We start from the raw sequence: 23,054 nt of genomic DNA, 5'->3' as shown, positions 1-23,054 counted from the left end.
CTTTTATTAATCTTCGTCATTTCAATACAAGCTTTTCCGGTTCCTAGTAGAGTGTAAATGGTCGTAAGACGAGGTAATCGCAACCTAAAGATCTCTCTAAAGGGAAAATCTGAATAATACATAAGGAAGATAGTCAAACTATTAGGCTTACGCAAACGAAAGTTCGGCAAAGATGCCATAAAATGGAAGTAAAAGAAGCAGAGTAGATTGGTCATAAATAAATATTGGTAAAATAAATACATGAGAGGTCGGTAAATCAGTCTCATTTTCCCCTGCCTAGCCGAAGGATATTGATAAGTCCTATCCCCAACCTCTTTAAACTTCAGATCCTTATCTCTAGGTTCTTAGGGCACCAAAATTCTCGAGATCGGAAAAATACCTTTCGTGCACCTTTCTAATTTAAAAGAGATCTGAGGAGAGTTCTTATCCTGCCTTAACTCAAATTCTAATAAACATTTAAAAGAGATCGGAGGAGAGTTCTTATCCGGTCTCAACTCAAAATTTTATTAAATAGGATCGGAGGAGAATTCTTATCCTGTTCCCATCTCGAAATTTTAATAAATACCTAAAAGAGATCGGAGGAGGACCTCACCCGACCTCCAATTAGAATTTTAATAAATAATCCAAAGAGAGATCGGAGGAGAGTTCTTATCCTGTCTCTATTCAAATTTTAATAAATATTAAAAAGAGATAGGAGGAGAGTTCTTATCCTATTCTCACACCAAATTTCAACCCGTATGCAAGATAATCCCAAAACCTGCACAATTCGTAACGCCAACTCACTAAGGTCAGTCTCATTTACTTATGTATCCGGTAATCCTAATTAGTGAAAAATCAAACATTCCTTTTACCAAAAGGATTAACATTCCCACTATAGCCCTTCTAACTAATTTATAAAGGACACAAAATTAAATCTACTTACCCTTGTTAAGGGACGAGGTGGGGTGCCTAAAACCTTCCCCACCCGTTAATGGACCCCAACCTAGAATCTCTGCTTTGAAGTGGTTTCATTTTTAATTTAACTCCCTAAATGGTTTTCTTTAGTTTCCTCAAAACTAAGGTGGCGACTCTCACTTTTCCCACTTCGTGAGTGATCGTCCGGCGACCGCAAAATCCCGCTATGACAGCCATGACTCCACTCGGGACATGTATCCTAACCCCGCCTAGAGGTCCAAAAGTAGGCTTAATTTTTGTCCGATCAAATTATAGTTAGAGGGGCTCACTCGGCAATGTCTTATATGCTAATTATTATTGTCGCTAACTATTTTGTTTTGCCTGCTCTATCTCCTACAAAGGTTTTCATTTCAAAGAAAAAGGAAAAAGGAAAATGGAAAATAAAATCCTCGAATTGGGAAGAGGTAAAAGTGTCCCTTCACACACCGAACACTTACACAATGTCCTCACACACTATAGTCCTAACCCGGCTTTCTTACCCTTTTAGGAAAGTAGGAGGGGGTCATGTAGCGTGCCCGTGGGTTTTACCCCGTTAGTATCCGTGAAGGCTTCGCCAAATTGAAACTCGCTCTATTTACCGTGATACCCGTGGAATTTTCCGACAATATCATGGGGTAGAATGGGGCTCTACTGCATGAGAGGCAATTTGGGAACTCGTGGCTATTAGAAAATTAGATCCCGAGCTAAACCGTCACGATAGCCGAAAGCCGTAGTAAATCGCCTCATAAGATAGAACTATCCAGATAGGTAGCGCTACTCCTGTTAGAGTCTCCTACTATAGGACAAAAGGGACATGTTTACTCTTACCTTGCTCTCTTTGATTTCCTTTTCGCTCATTTTGTGAGGGTAATCTTGAATTTATCAAACGCCTACACATTTTCCTACTTTGATAAATGTGTACGTGTTACTCACAACAAGATGATTCAAAATTACCCTAATTTGTCTTACTAACAAATTCTCCCGCAGCATTACCAAACCGAGGGTCCAGAAAAGGATAGGCATCATTTTTATCATGGCATCCTCGAGTCACCGCGTAAAAGGCTCGTAATGCTAGACTTTGGTCCGACCGTTCATAGTCCTGCACTTCGCAAAATGATGCTTCCGAGGCACTGTTAGCTCGCTACCTTCGCTAGATCCGACAAAATAGAGGTCAAAATGAACAACCTCGAGGGTATGTCTAATAGATGGAGGTTGCTTCCGACTGTGTCAAGGTACGCTTTGAAGAGAAGTACTAAGGATTGCAACCTTAATGCAAGTCAAGGTCCAAATCCCGCATTAAAAGCCATGTTGTCGGTTTGGAATCCTGGCACGGAGTATTCTCTTTCAATGACATTGACACGGTCCCCACTATGGAAGAATATCGTGCATTGCCGGGATCCCATACTCTTGCGTAACCGGATCTACTTACACCTCGAGCATAGACAGACTGAAACGGTTGGCACACATGTTGGGTTTTCCCCGTAAGAAGTGAAGTCCAGAGAAACAATAAAGGGAACACGCATGGATGGTATTGACGACCTTGAAAAGCGGTTAGATTATCACCTCCAAGAGAAACAGTGGGATCAAGCTCCGTAGCACTCGCCTTGGGAATCTATGGTCCGATCCTGCTCCCGGCCATTGGGGATCATCACTAGCAAGGCAAAGGAGGTATTTTGGACAAGAGAAAGGCAGGATCATCCGATACCGCAATTCTTGCCAAACCTTGTTAACCCTAACTTATCGCATAACAGGGAAAGGGTCCATTAAGTGTTGCTCGCTATTATACCTCTGACTATCACCACATGTGTCTCAAGGAGACAAAAGGATTGACTTGGTACCTTGACCAGCCTCCCATTGAGAAGATGACCCGGTTAGTGATAAGCCCAAGAATGAAAACAAGCAAGGTGAACGGATTCTCGAAGTTTCAATAGCCATGATTATCGTTGGAGGAAGTCGTGGACGCCAAGCCAACCTGCCTTGATTGGTACAGAGGTATTCAAAGGTGTCCCTAATTGGAATAACCGTATACAAATTACACTCCAAATACCGTAACAAGGCGCTTTGGCTCAACACAACTGTGATCAACATTGAAGAATACCACCAAGGACACTTCTACCATGAACTCAAGGAAGAAGAAGGGTTGAAAATGGCTCGCAAGTCTTGGGAAAGCATCGCTCGATAGAGAAATCACCCAAAGGCCCAAGTGCCTCGCGATTATCTTAAATGGAGGACCGACAGGACCGAGAACACTTCATCAGAGAATTCAAGGACGACAACCTCGCCAAGACGCCTTATTAGAGGAAGTCGATAATCGCTCGTTGACTCGCTACAAAAGGCAAATACCGAGAACTCACAATTGCAGAACAAATAAAACAAATGGAGGACCAACAGCAGAAACTTAAGAGAAGGGTAAGAAAGCTCAAGGAAGAGGCAAGGGCCGAAAGGATAGGGTTCAAGAGCAAGAGGTACAAAGTGGGAAAAGAAAGAAACTCTCTCCAAGCCGAGGTCAAAGAAATGAAAGGGCGTAATAGTAAGCTTCAGAAAGGATGAAGTACCAAGAGGTGCTCGTTGAAGAGTATAAACAGGAAAACAAGAAGAAGAAGCTTGAATTAAAAGAATGTGCACTCCTCATCAACGATATCTTGAAAGAGTGTGCTAAAGAAAGAAAAGAAAAGAAAAAAATGTCGCCTCTATCAAGAATCAAAGAGAATGTAGACCACTGAGAGGACAATAGCACAAGGAAAACAAGAATTATTACTGTAATCCGAGTACGCCCGAAGCATTCGATCTCGCTGTGCAAGAAGGAAGGTTATATGAGTATCTCGTAAAATGTCATCTCATTATAAAGAACCTCCTGCAGCTTAGGCCGATGTAAAAGATACGATGTACAAATTATTCAGCTTAATGAAGTGATTTTTGGACCATTGTTTAGCAAAATTTGTGAATGAATAGTATGACTCCGAGGAACTTCCTCGCTAGGGTTATGTGAAAATTGAAATGCGTTGTATGGACAAGTATCATAAATGCGCACTCAATCTCGCCATTCACTACGACTATCGAACGATGCCATGATAAAGCCGAGGCAATTATCCTTTTACGATTTCAACTTGGCTCTCAAATGCCATCAGATCCTTCGCCCGCATCAGACTTTTTAGTTTCTCCGCAAAAATCCAAATTTTATTTCAGATTTTCTTTTTTACTCCTCCCAGAAATCAATATTGATTCAAACAAGGCAAGTCCGACTAAGCACACGCTTCAACCCAAGCGAGTGTACTTAACAAGATCTCGAACAAGAAAGATAATGGAAAATCAGGAGAAAGTACAGAACATACAGGGTCAGTTATCAGAATTGAAAGATCAGCTTTCTGATATCATGAGTCTAATGAAGGAAATGTCTCGTAACAAACCTACTTCGTAACCTAACCCACCATTACCTCCTCCGCCTCCTACAATAAATGATCCTCATCAAGCTTCAACCTCTTTTACCTTTCAGCCTCCCATTCCGACCGACAACATCACAATCCGGTGAGCATGAATAATGACCCACCTTTCTCCTATTACCCTACTGCCTCAAATGCCGAGCCTCACCCTTCAATCCCGATCCATCCAGCTTTACTCCACCCTCGCCTCCCGTTGAGGAGCATATCACACTGCTGGAAGGAGAACATAGGGCGAGAGATAACGAGAAACTATCTGCCCTAGAAGAAAGACTGAGGGCAATAGAGGGGCTGAACATGTATGGTTCAGTCGATGTGTCGTCACTAAGATTGGTGCCAGATGTGGTGGTACCACCCAAATTCAAGGTTCCGGATTTCGACAAGTACACCGAAACTCTGATCCTCAGATCCACCGCAACCTACATTGCCAAAATGTCCGCTTTAACTAAGACGATAGACTTCTCATTCACTTCTTTCACGAGCCTCCTGAGCAGCCGAGATGGTGCATACAATGGACAGAGCAAGCTACACTCCCGGAAGGATTTAGCCGATACTTTTCTCAAGCAATATAAATTCAATTGTGATGCGGCACCCACAAGGAGGGACCTCCGTAACTCGGTACAGAAAGACCGGAAAGTTTCAAGCAAGACGCCTAACGATGGAGGGAGAAGGCCGCAGTATATCCTCCAAAGGACCGACAATGAACTTTGCTCCCTATTCATCGAAACGTTGAAGGCTCCCTACTTCAACTTGATGATCGGAAATACCTCCAACAGCTTCTCAGATATCATCCAAGCCGGTGAGAGAATCGAAGCCAATCTGAGAATAGGAAGGCTACAGGAGTTGGCTGAGAACCCTGTAAAGAAAACTGCCAATTTTGGCAAGAAAAAGGAGGGTGATGTACACTCTATCACCCGTCAGAATAATTACCCCCAATTCCCCCAAAATAACTACCGGCCACATCTTCCCTCCCATGGCCAAACCATCGCCAATATTACACCCCCTTTCCCTAATTATCCACAACCACGCCCACAATACACCCCACCTACAAATTTCCAACCAAGACCACCTCCTCCTCCAGCTCAACCACGACCACCACAAAATAACCCGAGACCTCCAAGAAATCCTGATCCACCCCTTCCTCCTCTCGTTGAAATATACCGATACCTTGTCAGATAAACCAAATCGCATCAGCCCTTTAGACCCAATCCACCCGCCATATCCTGTGTGGTATGATGCCACACTGCTGTGAGTATCATGGAGGAGCACAAGGGCATTCAATCGACAATCATGGGCACTCAGAGGGAGAGTGCACGCCTAATCCGAACGGGTGGTTGAAAATTGAGGGGAATGGTTCCTCCCCAATGTCACCTCAAATCCACCGCCCAACCATAATGCGTAGTGGTGTAAATATGATCGAATCTAAGGGAAAGGGATCAACACCAAGTGGATGAGCTGGTTCCATACTTTGAGGAGATTTTTGCTATAGCAATGAGGGAAGGTTATCTTTCCCCTGTGCAACGGGATTAGAGGAGAATACGGGTGTCCTTACCATGGAGGGGCAACATCATGAGTCATGAGATTGTGAGGGGTCTGCAAGAGGTCCTAACTTATTGTCTTTAAGGGGTTGAGATGTCAGAAGAGGTCAAAAACGGAAGGGGAAGTGAACACCACAAGATTCAGCCAAACTGCTTCTACCTCCAAGCCCAGAATCACCTTCTCACCCCAAGTAGCCTCACCACCAGAAACAGTTATTCAGACTCCGCCACGCCTCCCATCACCAACACTCATGCCGTCCCTTGAACTATAATTTCCAAGTTTTTACTCGTGAGCGCTGGCAAAGACATCCGCTCCTAGCCTCGCCTCACCTCCGCACTACTAAAGCCATGTTTCGCTCCTCACGAGCACTTCAGATGACTTATGCCGACTCGCAAAGAACATCGCTTCCCCAAACAAGTCCTCACTTATTATTGCAATAAAACCTCTCCACCGAGCAAGAAGTCAAGTTTATAACCCAAGTGGGAGGTGTTACTGAACGAGGAAAGAGAAAAGAGAAAAGGGAAAGTAAAGATGGGAGAGTCATCGAGAAACACTAAGAGGAGGTTGAGAAAGCAGGGAAGCAGAGCTCGTTGAGCATAGAGAAGATGAAGAATCGTTGCTCCAAATAATGAAGCAGAGCGAGTATGACGTGGTGGAACAGCTTGAGAAAGACACCCGGATTTCACGTTATCGCTGATTTTGAGTTCTAAGTGCACCGACAAGCCTTGCAGAGAATCTCGATCAGCCTTTGTCAACCCCGACATTACTCCGGCGCTTTGAGAAGTTAGTGGACAAATCCAGCATCCACTGTAGCCTTTTTCTCAAGAGGAGGTAGACCCCGCAGCTTAGGGCATAATAAAGCTCGCATATAACGGTAAAATGTAAAGGTCAGATAGTGGCCAAGGTCCTCATCGATAACGGATCAGCCCTCAATGTATTGCCTAGCGCTACCTTGGCTAGATTGCCGCTGACTAATCGCATATACGCCAAAGTACTATGGTGGTGAGAGCTTTGACTAACAAGGAGAGAGGTGTCGGGGACGTTGACTTGCCAATCCAGTCGGTGCATGTACTTTCAATATCACGCTTCAAGTGATGAACATTGAGCCGCCTTACACCATGTCGTTAGGAGGCCTTGGATCCATTCTCACACGTCGCTCCTTCTACTTTGCACCGTAAGATCAAATACATTAAGGACGGCAAAATCATCACGGTGAAGGGCGAAGAGGCCATACTAGTCACTGCCGCAATCACTCCCTTATGTGGAAGCAATGAGGAGTCATTGGAAAGTTCTTTCCGTGCCCTTGAATTGCAAGATACTCGAAGGAGGGGGCCATGGCTATGGTGGCCAAAGTAATGTCAAGAAGCGGTATGAAGAGGGTAAAGGCCTAGGCGCCACATTACAAGGGATTGTCAGCCTATACCGCCATTCGTAAGATAGGCCGTTGTGGTTTGGGATATGAGGAGGATGCCTCGTGGATGGGCGATTCGATGAGAAAAATGCTTCGGATCGTAGATTTGACCGTAAGATAGGAAAGGTGAAAGTAGTCCCGAGAATCACGGAAATCTTCACTAAACCTGGCCATTCAACATCCGCAAGTACGTAAGAATCACCGATGATCCATCCATAGATGTCATCCAACCGATTCCTTGTATGAGGCCCTAATTTCGCCAATGGTCAAGAGCAGAGCTTGACAACCGACAACGGAGGATATCCTGCACTCAATCTCGAGTAAAGTACCTCCGTTATCTACACTTGATCACTTTGTCCATGGTGACAAGTGTAATCAGAATGGACCTTTTCTTATGGCATTAATATTAATGAATTAATAGCGCATTTTTAATTCAATACTCTTTTTCTTTCCATCCTTATAACATGTTCTATTCTTTATTCCTTCAGACAATTCATCAATTAACACCTAATAATCCAATAGACTCGTAAATTCCTCCGTTAATTTTGAAATCCCCATAATCGCCATTACTTCAAGTAATTCGAGGAAGACCTTACGTAAGAAAGCAATGAAAAGATGAACCCTCCTCGTGCCTTGTGAAGACGAAACGCACAATAAACTTAGGCACTAAGAAGTAAAAAGGGAACTTAAGATAGTGGAGAGTGAGGAGTTGGGAGATATGATCGGTCCGCTAAGGAATTTCTCGACGTGTTCTCTTGGAGCTATGATGACATGGTCGGTTTGGACCCTCGATAGTGACGCACAAGATTCTTTAATTCCGGAACGATCCTGAAGGTAAATCGAGGAGAATGAATCCCGATACACCGCTCAAGGTTCGGATGAAGTCAAGAAACAAGATGACGCCGGTTCTTAGAAGTGGTCAAATATCCCCAATGGGTGGCTAACGCCGTCCCCGTTGATGAAGAAAGACGGAGAGTCAGGTGTGTGTTGACTACAGGATCTTAATAAAGCTAGTTTGAAAGACGATTTCTCTCCCCACATTGATGTGTTAGTTGACAATGCCGCTGGTTTGGGCAGATGTTCGTGTATTGATGGGGCATCGTGGTACAATCGATCCCAATGGACGAGGAAGACAAGGATAAAATCGCTTTATCACCCAATGGGGGTATTCTCGCTATCGGTCATGCCCTTCGGGTTGAAGAATGCCGGCTACTTACCAAATACGCAATGGTCACATTATTCCACGATATGATGCATAAAGAAGTGGAGGTGTATGTGGATGATATGATCATCAAATCCCGGGAGAGGAGAGCCACGCTCAGTGATAAGGAGGGTGTTTGAAAGACTCAGAAATACCAGCTGAAGTCAACCTCGCTAAGTGCATATTCTGAGCTAGATCGGAAAACTGCTGGGATTCATAGTGTTTAGAAAGGGATAGAAGTAGATCCGCATAAGGTTCGAGCTATTCAAGAAATGCCGCCCCAAAAATGTAAAGGAGGTGCGCAGCTCGGGAAAGTCAACTACATTTCGAGGTTTATTTCTAATCTCATCGCCAAAGCCGAGCCTATTTTCAGACATCTAAAAACAACTCTACTCAATGGGATTCAGTTTGTCAAGAGGCTTTGAGAAAATCAAGCAAAGATTCACAAACCCACTCAAGATTGGTCCCACTGTAAGGTGTAGGCTCGATCTCGTACATGGCACCCAACAGAATTCCATGGGATGTGTTTTGGGACAAGATGATGATACCGCCAAAAGAGAGGGCCATTTATTACCCGAGCAAGAAGTTCAATGATTGTGAGTCAAGGTACTCTTCCTTAGAAAAGACTTGTCGCGCTGGCACGACAAAGAAATCGCTTAAGCACTACATGTTAAATCACAAAACATGGCTCATCTCCGTGATGGACCCTATCGATATGTATTTGAGAGTCCCTTCGTTCAATGAAGAATAGCCAAGTGGCAGGTTATACTCTCCCAATATGATATAGTCTACATGAACCTGAAAGCTTTGAAATGTATCGTGATTTCTGACCTCCTATCAGAAAACCCTATCCCGTATTTTGAAGCTCTGAATTTTGAGTTCCCTGATGAGCATATTAATGAAGTAGATCACAAGAAGGGGAACCAGCCAATGTATGGGAAATGTATTTTGACGGAGCGGTCAATTTATCCGAACGGAATCGAGCCGCATTTAGTATCCCCGTATGAAAGCACTTCCCAATAGCCGCTAAGTTGGGATTTGACCGCACTAACAATGTCACAATATGAAGCTTGTGTGATGGGTCTACATGCCGCTATAAAGATGAAAATCGTAAAGTTGGAGGTGTATGGAGACTCTGGCCGATAATTTATCGTTAAGGGAGAATGGCAAACCAAGGATCCCAAGCTAATCCCCATCGTAAGCACTTACCGAGATGATCAAGGAATTCAAGAAATCTCTTTCACTCATCCGAGTAGAGACAGAATCAATTTGCATGCCTTAGCTACTCCGGGCGTTATGGCTCAAATCAAGAAGGACAGACGCTTCGCACGCTCAAGATTAAGGTAAGGGATGAGCCACCTATTGTCTCATGATTGAAGAAGAGCCCGACGGAAAGCCTTGGTATCATGACATCCTCGGCCCATCAGAACCGAGAATTTCTTCTGGGCAAGCAAGAATGAAAAGAAGATGATTCGAGATTAGCATTAGGTACTTTCCCGTGGAGAGACCCTATACAAGAGGAGCGCCAACGGCGACCATCGAGATGCGTGATGCAAAAGAAGCTAAGAGAATCCTCTTTGAGACGCATGAGGGAAATTGTGCCACTCACGCCAATGGTCACATGATGACGAAGCAAATCATGCGACGGGTATTTTTGGACCACAATGGAAAAGGATTGCATCGAGTATTTCCTAAGTGCCACAAGTGTCGACGACGCAGATCCGATAAATATGCCACCTCACAAGCCGCTCAATCTCGCCTCACCGTGGCTTTTGCAATGTGGGGCATAGATGTGATTGGTCCCATCAATCCCAAGGCATCCAATGGGCACAGATTCATCCTTGTAGCCATCGACTATTTCTCCAAGTGGGTCGAGGCGACATCCTATGCTCACATCACGCAGTAACACGCTTTCAAATTCTTCGTAAACAATATCATCCGCCGCATGGTCTCCCGAATGAAATTGTCACCGATAACGCCAAGAACCTCGAACGGTCCAAGATTCGTAAGCCGTGATCAATACGTAATCCGACATCTCAATTCCTCCCCATACCGCCCTCAGATGAATGGAGCGTTGAAGCCGCGAACAAAAACCTCAAGAGAATAATCCGAAAATGACAAATACATATAGGGATTGGCATGATATGCTTCCCACGCTCTCCACGCATACCGACTTCCGTAAGAACCTCGACCGGGCAACACCATACTCACCGGTCTACGGATGGAAGTCAGATTGCCTATTGAGGTTGAAATCCCGCCCCTAAGAATTTTGAAGGAATCGTGATCGATGAGTCGAATGGATCCACCAAGGTTGGATCATTGAATTTGGCCGGATGAGAAAAGGTTAATGCAAAGATGTCACTGACAATTATACCGTAGAAGAATGGCTGTGGCATTTGATAAAAACGCATACCACGGAATTTCAACCCGGGACTTAGTTCAAGAAAGCATCGCCAAACCAAAACGATCCCCGGCAAATGGTCACCAACCTACGAGGGTCCTTATGTGATTAAAAAGGCGCTCGAGGAGCCTTGATCTTGACTCACATGGACGGTGAAGAATTCCCGAGACTCGTGGAATGCCGATAATCACAAGAGATACTATGCATGAAAAGGAGAAAGGATGAAACCCCAAAGGGCGCCTTAAAAAAAAAAAAAAAAAATCTTGGGGTGAAAACTCAAAAGGGCGCCCCAAGAACCGAAGTGGAGGAATAAGGAAGGGGGCATGAAACCACGGATAGAAAAGAGACCGCTACGACATGCAGCTTCAAAGAACTCAAATAATGGCGCTTAAAAGACTTCAAAATTAACCATAAGGAATATGTGAGATCTATCCCTATGGCCTTTCCCTTTGAAAGTTTATCTGCTTTTTCAAGACCATAATAAAGTTATACTTTATTCCTTCCGCTCTTATTTTTCTGCCTGCCCGCTTTTAATACTGCCCTTTCTCTTTGTTTAATGTGCTATTAATTAGTTAAATTTTTGCCATAAGATTTGAATTCGAGAATTGATAACCTCACGTACTGTGCTATGAGATTTGCAGGAATGACGCCTTTAAAAAACAAACACTAGAGGCGAAAACCCGAAAGGGCGCTTCTAGCCGAATGGACGAAGAGAAAGTGAAAACCCGCAAGGGCGCTTTCCGTAGAATAAGAAGAAAGTCGGGAATGAAAAGGGGCATCCGAAAGAATGAGATCATAGGTCAGGTCTTGCAACTCCTCCTCCATTAATCGTCCGCCAAGTTATCTTGTTGAGTACACTCTTTCAGGGAATAACTTCATATGCCAAAGTCAGACTTGTTTTGTAAGTTGATTTTAATTTCCTGCAATTTAAATTTCCACCATCAATCTATGGATCCTTGATCCAAGTTGATTTTATTTTCCTGCAATTCCACCATCAATCTCTGGATCCTTGATCCAAGTTGATTTTATTTTCCTGCAATTCCACCATCAACCTCTGGATCCTTGATCCAAGTTGATTTTATTTTCCTGCAATTCCACCATCAACCTCTGGATCCTTGATCCAAGTTGATTTTATTTTCCTGCAATTCCACCATCAATCTCTGGATCCCTGATCCAAGTTGATTTTATTTTCCTGCAATTCCACCATCAATCTATGGATCCTTGATCCAAGTTGATTTTATTTTCCTGCAATTCCACCATCAACCTCTGGTTCCTTGATCTAAGTTGATTTTAATTTCATGCAATTTAAATTTCTGTTATCAACCTCTGGTTCCTTGATCTAAGTTGATTTTAATTTCTGTTATCAACCTCTGGTTCCTTGATCTAAGTTGATTTTAATTTCATGCAATTTAAATTTCTGTTATCAACCTCTGGTTTATAGATCTAAGTTGATTTTAATTTTCTAGGTCATTAACTTAGGTGTGCTTTAGTTCCCTAATTTCAAATACCTAATCGTCCAAAATATGAGTCGAATCTTTACATAATTCCTATACGGAAATTTTTCCTTTAATAGAAATTACGTAAAGAGGGGCAAATGTCGACACCATATTTTGGCCGATCCTCAAAATACTTTGAAACCGATCCTGCTAAGTTTCTGAGTAGCTAATCACGCTTCCGATCCTCTTTGGTAGGCGGTCACATTTCCGACCTCTCCTCGCAAAGACGTGAATCAATGATAAGTCCTACGCATCCCTTGAAACTCACCGATCTCTCAAATCATTTACCGATCCTTCAAACCCGCTACGGATTTCCTGACCACAAGAATATTCCCGATCTCTCGTTGATAAATGAAGTGAACTAGCACTAGATCTTTTCCTACCGCTTTATTGCCGACCTCCTTTCCGAAAGTTTAAGAGCTAAAGTGTTGGTTCGATTCCGATCTTAAGTGTTCGAGTTAAATTTTCGGTCAAGTTCTGCTCAGATTTCTTCCCTACCGATCTCATGTTCAGAGTGCTTTCCGATCTCTCATACTTAGATTAATAATCACATTTAGTTTTTGTTTTGTGCTCATACAATCAAATACTCGCATAAATAATGGTTCAAAATTTTCCGATCACAATCATTCATTGAACAAAAGGCATTTCATTTCATGTCATAATTTGTACAAAGTTATTCGTCTGGGTGATCACCCCCAGCCTGATCTACAATTCTATAACTCCCTCACTCCCTCTCACCCTCGGCTACATCCACACTATCTTCACCATCGCCCCGGTGCCAGTCGCCCATCCAAGAAAAGTCTTCTTCTGGGTAACGCACCTGGAGTGCGGCCAAGAGATCCTTGTGAGCCTTCACATAGGCCTCAGCTATTCCCGTCACCATCTCCTCATCCCTCTCCTTAAGCTCCTTATCCTTCGCCTCGAGTTCCTCTATAAGTTGAGCGACCTGAGAGGATGCATTGGCGTGGAGCGCCTGGACTTCCTTAAGAGCGCGGTCCCTCTCGTCCGAAATACGGTTCTGTTAGGACAACCGGTCTTCATGGAGCTTTGCCCGCCCTCGACTGAGATATATAATCCCGAGCCGATGAGAGTTCGGATCGGAGGGAATCCACTTCGGTTCTTCTTCCCGATCTCCTTACCCAGGCGCTGAATCCTTTCCCGGATCATGGTCTGGTTCACCAGACACTCCACGTTTAAGCTCATGGTCCGAGTCAATATGTCATCAAGGCCACTCTGGGATAGCCTGTCCCGATCCTCCTGAAAGAAGATGGTAGACCCCAGGACTTTAGCAAAACCGGGGTTCTCCTTAACGCTCGGTTATCCTTCAAGGAGTCGATCAAGATTCGAGCGCCCGAGAGGAGGTCCTCCTAAGCTTGAGTAGGTCCCCTTCCGCGCTTGGGACAACCGCAAGAATTGAGGTCGCTCTTCCGATCTAGGAGGAGATCGGGTAGCTTCAGTGGTCGAGGACCCAAGGTTGGGGAGGATCTCTTTGTATCTCCTGTGCTCGCGACTGTGTGTTTGGAGTCGCTCAACGCTTCATCTCCTTTACTTTCCTAAGATCTCTCTTTCCTTCTTCCGCTTCCTATGACCTTCACCACCCGCCATACCGCACAAAGAAAAGGTTAGTGAGATCACTAAGGTCGTGAGAATTGAGATATAGAAAATACCGATGCCGAGGTTAGAGAGCGGAAGTTCGCGGTCTTGGCCTGAGCGCTGAGCAAATGATCCAATGGTGCATTTCTGGCAACACCGAATCCAAACAAGAATACTTTTAGTGGCAGCCTCACTCTTCAGATCCATCACTATCAAACTTTCCTCTTCGCTCAGTGGTAATATGGTTCGAAGCAAGGGTCCCGGTACCACCAAATGCTGGGAAATCTCAAAGCGGCTCTGATCTTTGCTCCTCACAATGAAGAAACGATTCTTCCAGCTTCTAAGGGACGAGGCGATCGGAAAAGAGCTCGCAACTAGGCTTCACTGAAAGAACCAAAGTGGTCATCGCCCTTTCGGTGAGTTAGCCGTGCAGCTTGGCGAACACTTTAGCCGTAGGTCCGATTCCCTTAGCTCGGCATAGACCCTGAAAGCTACCAAGATCCGCCACGAGTTGGGGTGAATTTGAACAATGGATGCTCGATGAAATTTTAAGACCTCCTTGTAGAAGTCATCCAGGGGAACCAAGGCGGCCTTTAATTGTTCCTCGACACCATAACCATGTCGTTCTCTTCAAAGAAGTGATTGACACGAAGGTCGCCATGGCACTTGATTAGCTCGCATAAGTCGGGCCGAATGTTATATTCTTGGCTAAACGACCAAGATCGGATTCTCAAGAACCGATCGTAGCTCGCCTATAGGAGATTCTCCCTACCGGCGGGCGCCAGACGCCTTAATGGTACGACCCGCCCCTGACCTGGAGCAGGGACCCTAAGAGGTTCGGGTTGCGTGCTTGGCCCGGCCGCCTCTTCCTCATCAGACGATGACCAAGAGAACTCAATGGAAGGAGGGCTCGCCGCTCTCTGACCTTCTGCACCGCCATTTTCAAAAGAAACAAAGAACTTAAACAAAAAGAAGATCAAAGTCCTTACAGAGTCTAATCGGTGTCGGAGAACCCGGAGAAAATGAGAGAACTTCGAAGCTATGAGCAGGAGACTTAAAATGAAATGAGAAAACAACTGGCTAACCCTCCCCTATTTATACTAGTCCGAGCATTTAATGCTCGCGAGGTTCTAGGCGGCGCATCGATTGGTGAGACTCGACACTGCTCGACACTTTTCTCAAATATCCGAATGTTCGTAGATCGTTAATCTGAGATCGCATAACAAGTTAAATATTTTGAATAAAGGATCACCAAGTGTCATTCAAGTAAAGAACCGATCGGATAACCACCTTAGAGATCGGAAAATAATCAATGCAAAAATAATAAGATGATAATCGCAAAATAAAGTCTTTATTTGCAAAAAGATCTGATTACATCATTTGGGCGATCTCTAGGGATCTGATTTCAATAAAGGTCTAGCTACATCATGTGGGCGATCTCTAGAGATCTGATTACATTTAAAATTACATCATTTCTGTGATCTCTAGAGACCGATGAAAAATCCTATCAAGAGGCCGATCTAGGACCGCTTTATAATCGATCCCAAGGATACTCCTGTGAGATCCATGGATCGCTTTATAACTAATGCCAAGGATACTCCTGTGTGTTCCAAAGATCGCTTATAATCGATCCCAAGGATATTGCCGATCGGATGCTTCATCCGCCGTCGAACACCCAATGTGGATCGATCGCCGTTTAACACTCAATGTGATGAGAAGCCGAATGAACTCGCTTGAGCAACTCGAGATCGGTACAACCAAGCCCGCATACGGATCGGTCAAATTCGGGCTTCTCACCATCGCCAATTAGGACCATCCAATCACCGGATCGTAAATTTTCCGTCGAGGAAAAGGGAATTCCATCTAAGAGGATCAAAACCACGCTTGTAGCCTAACTTTCCTAACAATAGAACCAAGAAACAAGGAGAAAGAGAGAAAATCGAATGAAGGAAATGCCACTATCAACAGGGTATATATAGGGAAAATGGGCATTTAATGTCGAAGGAAACGGCGACGCTCAAAATCGAGATGTAATTAATGCTTGGACCGAATCCAGATCGATCAAGGGATAAAAGAGATCGGAGATAGGAGATCGCATGAGAGATCGGAATGGGAGCTAGGGAGGGATCGGAAGACAAAAAGAATAAGACAAATTCCGATAACCGCCGCCGAATCGTGAGCCGAGGTAGTTAAAGCGTGGCGGCATTTAGATCTCCACCGCACGCCTAAGAATCGCCTCGCACGTCGACAGTGCCGTGGTATGTCATGACAATCCAGACATCCCAATCCCCACCGTTGATCTCACTTGTAAGGATGAATCCGAACCCTTGGATCAAGAGAGAAGACGACAATACAGCGTCTTTCACTCACTCGCATCGTTCCGACAAAGGATTCAAGACCGCTTGATTAAAAGAGGAAAAGGACAAATATTTTGAGAAGCGATCTCACCATTCGCTTTGATTCTCTTTAATTCGAACATCCGATCATGTACTTCAAAATCCCGACCCTCCATCTCCTCAAAATGAATCTCGACCCTTCATGGGGAGCACCATTCCTATAAATACCGCATGAAAACTGCTCAAGGAGGGAAAGGACTGAAAAAAAAGAAAGGTCATATTATAGCGGAAGAACTCAAAATTTCATTCGCTTTGTTATTCTCGCTACTTTGAAGTATGGATTGGAAAGACTTTTGAAACTAGTTTTCAAGTGTTTCTTGAAAAGGATTTTGAACACTGAACTCTACATTTCCAAACTTGTTCATCACCCGATCACGCCTTCACTTTCAACTCTTTATCATCTCTATTTTCATCCTTCGTTGGAGCTCAAATCCCACTCGGTTGTTATCTTGACCTAATCACATCATAGCTAAGCTCCTCCAGTTCACGGTGAACATCAACTCTCGTGCTAATCACCCGCGGTCTTGTTTCTAGTGGCCACCCCATAATTATTCCTACTGATTCAGCCTCCTCCTGTAAGAGCTCACGTCGCTTTTATTAAGTGTTTGCGTTCATTTCTTTCGTATTCTCTCTGTCCTTTTACGTATGTGATTTTTCTCCAAGTTCATCTCGTGCAAAGAGACCCGTAAATGTTATTCTCAGTCATCTCTTTAGTGATTAGTGTGCCTTTTATTAATCTTCGTCATTTCGAATACAAGCTTTTCTCGGTTCCTAGTAGAGTGTAAATGGTCGTAAGACGAGGTAATCGCAACCTAAAGATCTCTCTTAAAGGGAAAATCTGAATAATACATAAGGAAGATAGTCAAACTATTAGGCCGACGAAACGATTCGGCAAAGATGCCATAAAATGGAAGTAAAAGAAGCGAGTAGATTGGTCATAAATAAATATTGGTAAAATAAATACATGAGAGGTCGGTAAATCAGTCTCATTTTCCCTGCCTAGCCGAAGGATATTGATAAGTCCTATCCCCAACCTCTTTAAACTTCGTGATCCTTATCTCTAGGTTCTTAGGGCACCAAAATTCGAGATCGGAAAAATACCTTTCGTGCACCTTTCTAATTTAAAAGAGATCGGAGGAGAGTTCTTATCCTGTCTTAACTCAAATTCTAATAAACATTTAAAAGAGATCGGAGGAGAGTTCTTATCCGGTCTCAACTCAAAATTTTATTAAATAGGGATCGGAGGAGAATTCTTATCCTGGTTCCCATCTCGAAATTTTAATAAATACCTAAAAGAGATCTGAGGAGGACCCTCACCCGACCTCCAATTAGAATTTTAATAAATAATCCAAAGAGAGATCGGAGGAGAGTTCTTATCCTGGTCTCTATTCAAATTTTAATAAATATTAAAAAGAGATAGGAGGAGAGTTCTTATCCTATTCTCACATCAAATTTCAACCCGTATGCAAGATAATCCCAAAACCTAACAATTGTAACGCCAACTCACTAAGGTCAGTCTCATTTACTTATGTATCTGGGTAATCCTAATTAGTGAAAAATCAAACATTCCTTTTACCAAAAGGATTAACATTCCCACTATAGCCCTTCTAACTAATTTATAAAGGACACAAAATTAAATCTACTTACCCTTGTTAAGGGACGAGGTGGGGTGCCTAACACCTTCCCCACCCGTTAATGGACCCCGAACCTAGAATCTCTGTTTTGAAGTGGTTTCATTTTTAATTTAACTCCCTAAATGGTTTTCTTTAGTTTCCCTCAAAACTAAGGTGGCGACTCCTCACTTTTCCCACTTCGGTGAGTGATCGTCCGGGCGACCGCAAAATCCCGTTGCGACAAAGTCCATCGGAAAGGGATCAACAGCCACAATCATGGCCGGAACTTCTGCCGAAGCAGCTAGAACTGGAAAGTAAGAAGGAAGAGAGGAAAATCGAATGAGGAAAGTTTTCTTCTATCAGGGGTATATATAGGGAGAAACTAGGCATTTATTGCTAAGCAGAAAATGAAGCGGACGCTTCGGGAATCGAGGGGAAATTAATGCTTTGACCGGACCGGGCCTGAGTAAGGAAAGGATCGGAATAATAGAGATCGGAAGATGGGAGACCAGTATGAGAGATCAGAAAAGGAGTGTGTAAAGGAGATCAGAAAGAGGGAAGATCGGAAGGCAAAGAGAATAAGACAAATCCCAATAACCGTCGTCAGAATCAGAGCCAAGGTAGTTAAAGCATCGCAGGCGAAATCTCCACCGCACGCCTGAGAATCGCCCACAATGCTGACAGGTGCCAGAGTATGTCATGATAGTCCTGTACATCCCAATCTCCACCGTTGGTTTCACTTACAAGGACGAGTCCGGAGCCTTTGGATCAAAGAGGAAGACGACAAGATCGGCGCCTTTTATTCCAAGCCCTCGGATCGCCCAGGTCAACAAAGTTTTGGACCGTCAGATCAGAAGAAAAAAGACAGGTATCCTGAGGATGATCTCGGCCGTTTATTTTGATTCGCTTTAATTCTCAAGAATCCGATCATGTCCTTTGAGATCCTGACCCTCCATCTCCCCCAAGATAGATCCTGACCCTTCAGGGGAACCACCCGGTTCCTATAAATACCTGCATGAAAACTGTTCGAAGGAAGACGAAAAAAAAAGAAAAAAAGGCAGTCACCATAGTGGAAGAACTTTGAAACTTAATTCAGTTCGTTACTCTGCTTTTTTACCTTTCATAAGAGAAACTTTGGAAACCAGTTTTCTGAAGTGTTTTCTTGCAAAGGGATTCTTGAATACTGAAATTCTTCATTTTCAGTCCATTCATTATCCTATGACACTCTCACTTTCTGTCTTTGTTATTTTCTATTTCCATTCATATTGTCCAAGCTCAACTCCATTCAAGCTTGGTTATTTTGACCTGTTTACATTTTAACAAAGAATCCTTCATTTCGAGGCGAACCTTAGTCCTCCAGCTATCAACCTGCAGTCCTGTTACATTCTGTGATTCCATAGTTAGTTTAGTAGATTCGACTCCCTACAGGTGAGTGCTATATCGTTATTTTATCAAATGTTCTTCTTTATTCACGTATTTCATTTATTCTTTTTCTGTTTGTAATTTTCACCAAGTTTATACTATGTTTTAAACACGGAGACGGTCATTCTCGAGTTTGCTTCTTTGTTAATCAGTCTATTCTTTGATTAATCCTCATTACTTCTTAGCACAGGAGTTCTGGTCCCGAATAGCGTAGTAGTAACTAAACAAAATGTAGGTAATGACAACTTAAAAGTCCTTTTATAATGATAAAAGGTCTAAATAATAAGACAGGGAAATGGTGAAGCCGAATCATTAGGAAAATTCAATAGGTCATTAGGCAAGACGTCATAAGACAAAATGAAACCAAACCTTGGATTACTAAATGGAATAGATCGGGCATTAATAGGTATTGGTAAGGTGACCACATGGGAGGTCGGTAAATTTAGTCTAGTATCCCCCGTCTAGTCACAAGGTATCAATTAGTTAAAAGAAGCCTTGTCCCTAGCACCTTTGAATGCCAGAATCCTTAGCTTTAGGCTCTCATGACATGTAGCTGAAATTAAAATTCGGGAGATCAGAAAAGTCCCTTTCAGGCTCCTGTTAATTTAAAAGAGATCGGAGGAGAGTTCTTATCCGATTCTCAGCTTAAAATTTTAATAAGTACTTAAAAGAGATCGGAGGAGAGTTCTTATCCGTTTCTCGATCTAAAATTTCCATAAACATTTAAAAAGAGTTCGGAGGAGAGTTCTTATCCGATCTTCGAGCTAAAATTTTAATAAATACTTAAAAGAGATCGGAGGAGAGTTCTTATCCGATTCTCAATCCTAAATTTTAAATACTTCAAAAGAGATCGGAAGAGGGTTCTTATTCGATCTCCACTCAAAATTTTAATAAATATCGGAGGAGAGTTCTTAACCGATTCTCGCACCAAATTTTAACCTGTACGCAAAATAATCCCAAAACCAAAAATATTATGCGACGTCAATTCACTGAGGTTATCTCATTTACTTATGTATCTGGGTAATCCAAATTTAGTGAAAAATCAAATATTCCTTTGGTCAAAAGGATTAACATTTCCATTCAAGCCCTCCTAACTAATGCAAAGTTAAACCTACTTACCCTTATTAAGGGACGAGGTGGGGTGCCTAACACCTTCCCCACCCGTTTACGGACCCCGAACCTAGAATCTCTGCCTTCAAGTGGTTTCATTTCAATTTATCTTCATAAACGGTTTTCTTTAATTTCCCTCAAAATTAAAGTGGCGACTCCTCACTCTTTCCCACTTCGGTGAGGGTTCGTTCAGGCGACCGCAAAACACCTTGCGACAGCTTGGCGACTCTGCTGGGGACGGTATGAGATTTAACCCCGGTCTAGAGGTCCAAAAGTAGATTTAATTTTTCAATCAAATTATAGTTAGGTGGGCTCACCCGGCAATATTTTATGTGTTAATTTTTGTTTATTCCTACTAACTGTTCCGCTTGTTTTGCTTGTTTTGCTTGTTTTATTCCCTACAGTGCCCTTCGTTTCGAAAAAAAAAGGAAAAAGGAAAAATGGGAAGAATAAAATCCCCCTAAATTGGGAAGAGGTAAAGATGTCCCTTCACACACTGAACACTCACACGATGTCCTCACACACTTCGGCCCTATACCCGAGCTTTCTTACCCTTTTAGGAAAGTAGGAGGGGGTCATGTAGCGGTACCCGTGGGTTTTACCCCGTTAGTATCCGTGAAGGCTTCTGCTCAGATTGAAACTCGTTCTATCCACTGTGATACTCGTGGAATTTTCCCGATAATATCATGGTTATAGAATGGGGCTTTACTGTTACAGTAGGGGCAATTTGGGAACCTGTGGCTTTTAGAAAATTAGACCTTGAGCCAAACTATCACAATAGCTGAAAGCCGTAGCAAGCTACCTTATAAGATAGAACTATCCAATTAGGTAGCACTCATCCGGTATCAGGAATCTCCCTATGCTAGGACAAGAGGGGCATACTTACTCTTACCCTATTCTGTTTATTTTACTTTGTTCTTACTTTTAAGGGTAATCTTGAATCATATTGTTAAGAAAACCTGCATATTTTCCTACTTTGATAATTGTGTAGGTACCACTCTGCCAACAATATAATACAAGATTACTTGAATTTATCCTGCTAACGAGTTTTTCTGCAGGCATCACCAAACCAAAAGTCTGTAAAAAGGATAGGCATCATTTTTATCATGGCATCCTCGAGTCAGTCGGCAGAAGAAGTTCAGAATGCTAAACTTTGGTCCAAATCAACTCATACTCCAGTACCCCCGCAAAATGATGTTTCCAAGGCACATGCTAGCTTACTACCTTCATGGGATCTGAATAAAATTGAGGTCAGAATGAACAGCCTCGAGGGTCTGTCTAATGGTTGGAGGTCGCTTCCTGATCAGGTCAAGGCACGATTTGAAAAGAAGTACGGGAGGATTGCAACCCTAATGCGAGTCAAGGTCCAAATCCTGGCATTAAAGGCCATGCTGTCAGTTTGGAGTCCTAAGTATGGGGTATTCTCTTTCAATGACATTGATACAGTTCCCACTATGGAAGAATATCAGGCATTACTAGAGATTCCTTATTCAACACAGAATCTGATCTACCTACACCTTGAGCATAGGCAGACCTGGAAACGATTAACACATTTGTTGGGTATTCCTTCGGAGGAGGCAAAGTCAAAAGAAATTGTCAAAGGGAACACTCATGGATGGTACTGGACCTACCTCGAAAAGTGGTTAGATCAATACCTCCAAGAGAAACGGTGGGATCAAGCTTCAGTAGCACTCGCATTGGGAATCTATGGCCTGATTTTGTTCCCGGGCCCATTAGGAATCATAACCTGCAGCACGGTGGAAGTATTTTGGGTAGTAGAAAGGCAGGAGGTCAATCCGATACCGGCAATTCTTGCGGAGACCTTATTAACCCTTACCTTCTGCAGACAACAGGGCAAAGGGTCCATTAAGTGTTGTTCTCAATTGTTATATCTCTGGATTATCAGTCACATATGTCCTGTGGAGACAAAGGGATTGACTTGGTACCTTGACCAGCCTCCCATCGAGAAGATGACCCGGTTAGTAATCAGTCCGAAGAATGAACAGCAGTGGCGGGAACAGATTTTGTGTTTCAATAGCCATGATTATTGTTGGAGGAAGCTGTGGGCGTCAGACCAATCCGTTTTGATCAACACGGGAGGTAATCAGTCGGTGTCCCTAATCGGAGTAACCGGATACACAAGTTACACTCCAGCATTAGTAATGAGGCAGTTTGGCTCAACACAGTCCAGAATCGACATTGAAGAATACCACCAAGGTCATTTCTACCAAGGTCAAGGAAGAGGAAGGGTTGAAAATGGCTCGCAGATCCTGGGAAAACATCTCTCTGATGGAAAGGTCGCCTAAAGGTCCAAGTGCCACACGCGATTATCTTGAATGGAGGGCTGGCAGGGACCGAGAACACTCAACTGTAGAATTCGAAGACAGCGACCCTCGCCGGAACGTCCTATTAGAAGAAGCTGATAACCGTCTGGCTGACTCACTACAAAAGGCAAATACCGAGAACTCACAACTGCAAGAACAAACAAAACAGTTGGAAGAC

This window comes from Hevea brasiliensis, chromosome 15, assembly GCF_030052815.1.
Source record: "Hevea brasiliensis isolate MT/VB/25A 57/8 chromosome 15, ASM3005281v1, whole genome shotgun sequence".
NCBI classification, from domain to species: domain Eukaryota; kingdom Viridiplantae; phylum Streptophyta; class Magnoliopsida; order Malpighiales; family Euphorbiaceae; genus Hevea; species Hevea brasiliensis.
Note: the sequence above shows the minus strand (reverse complement) of the source record.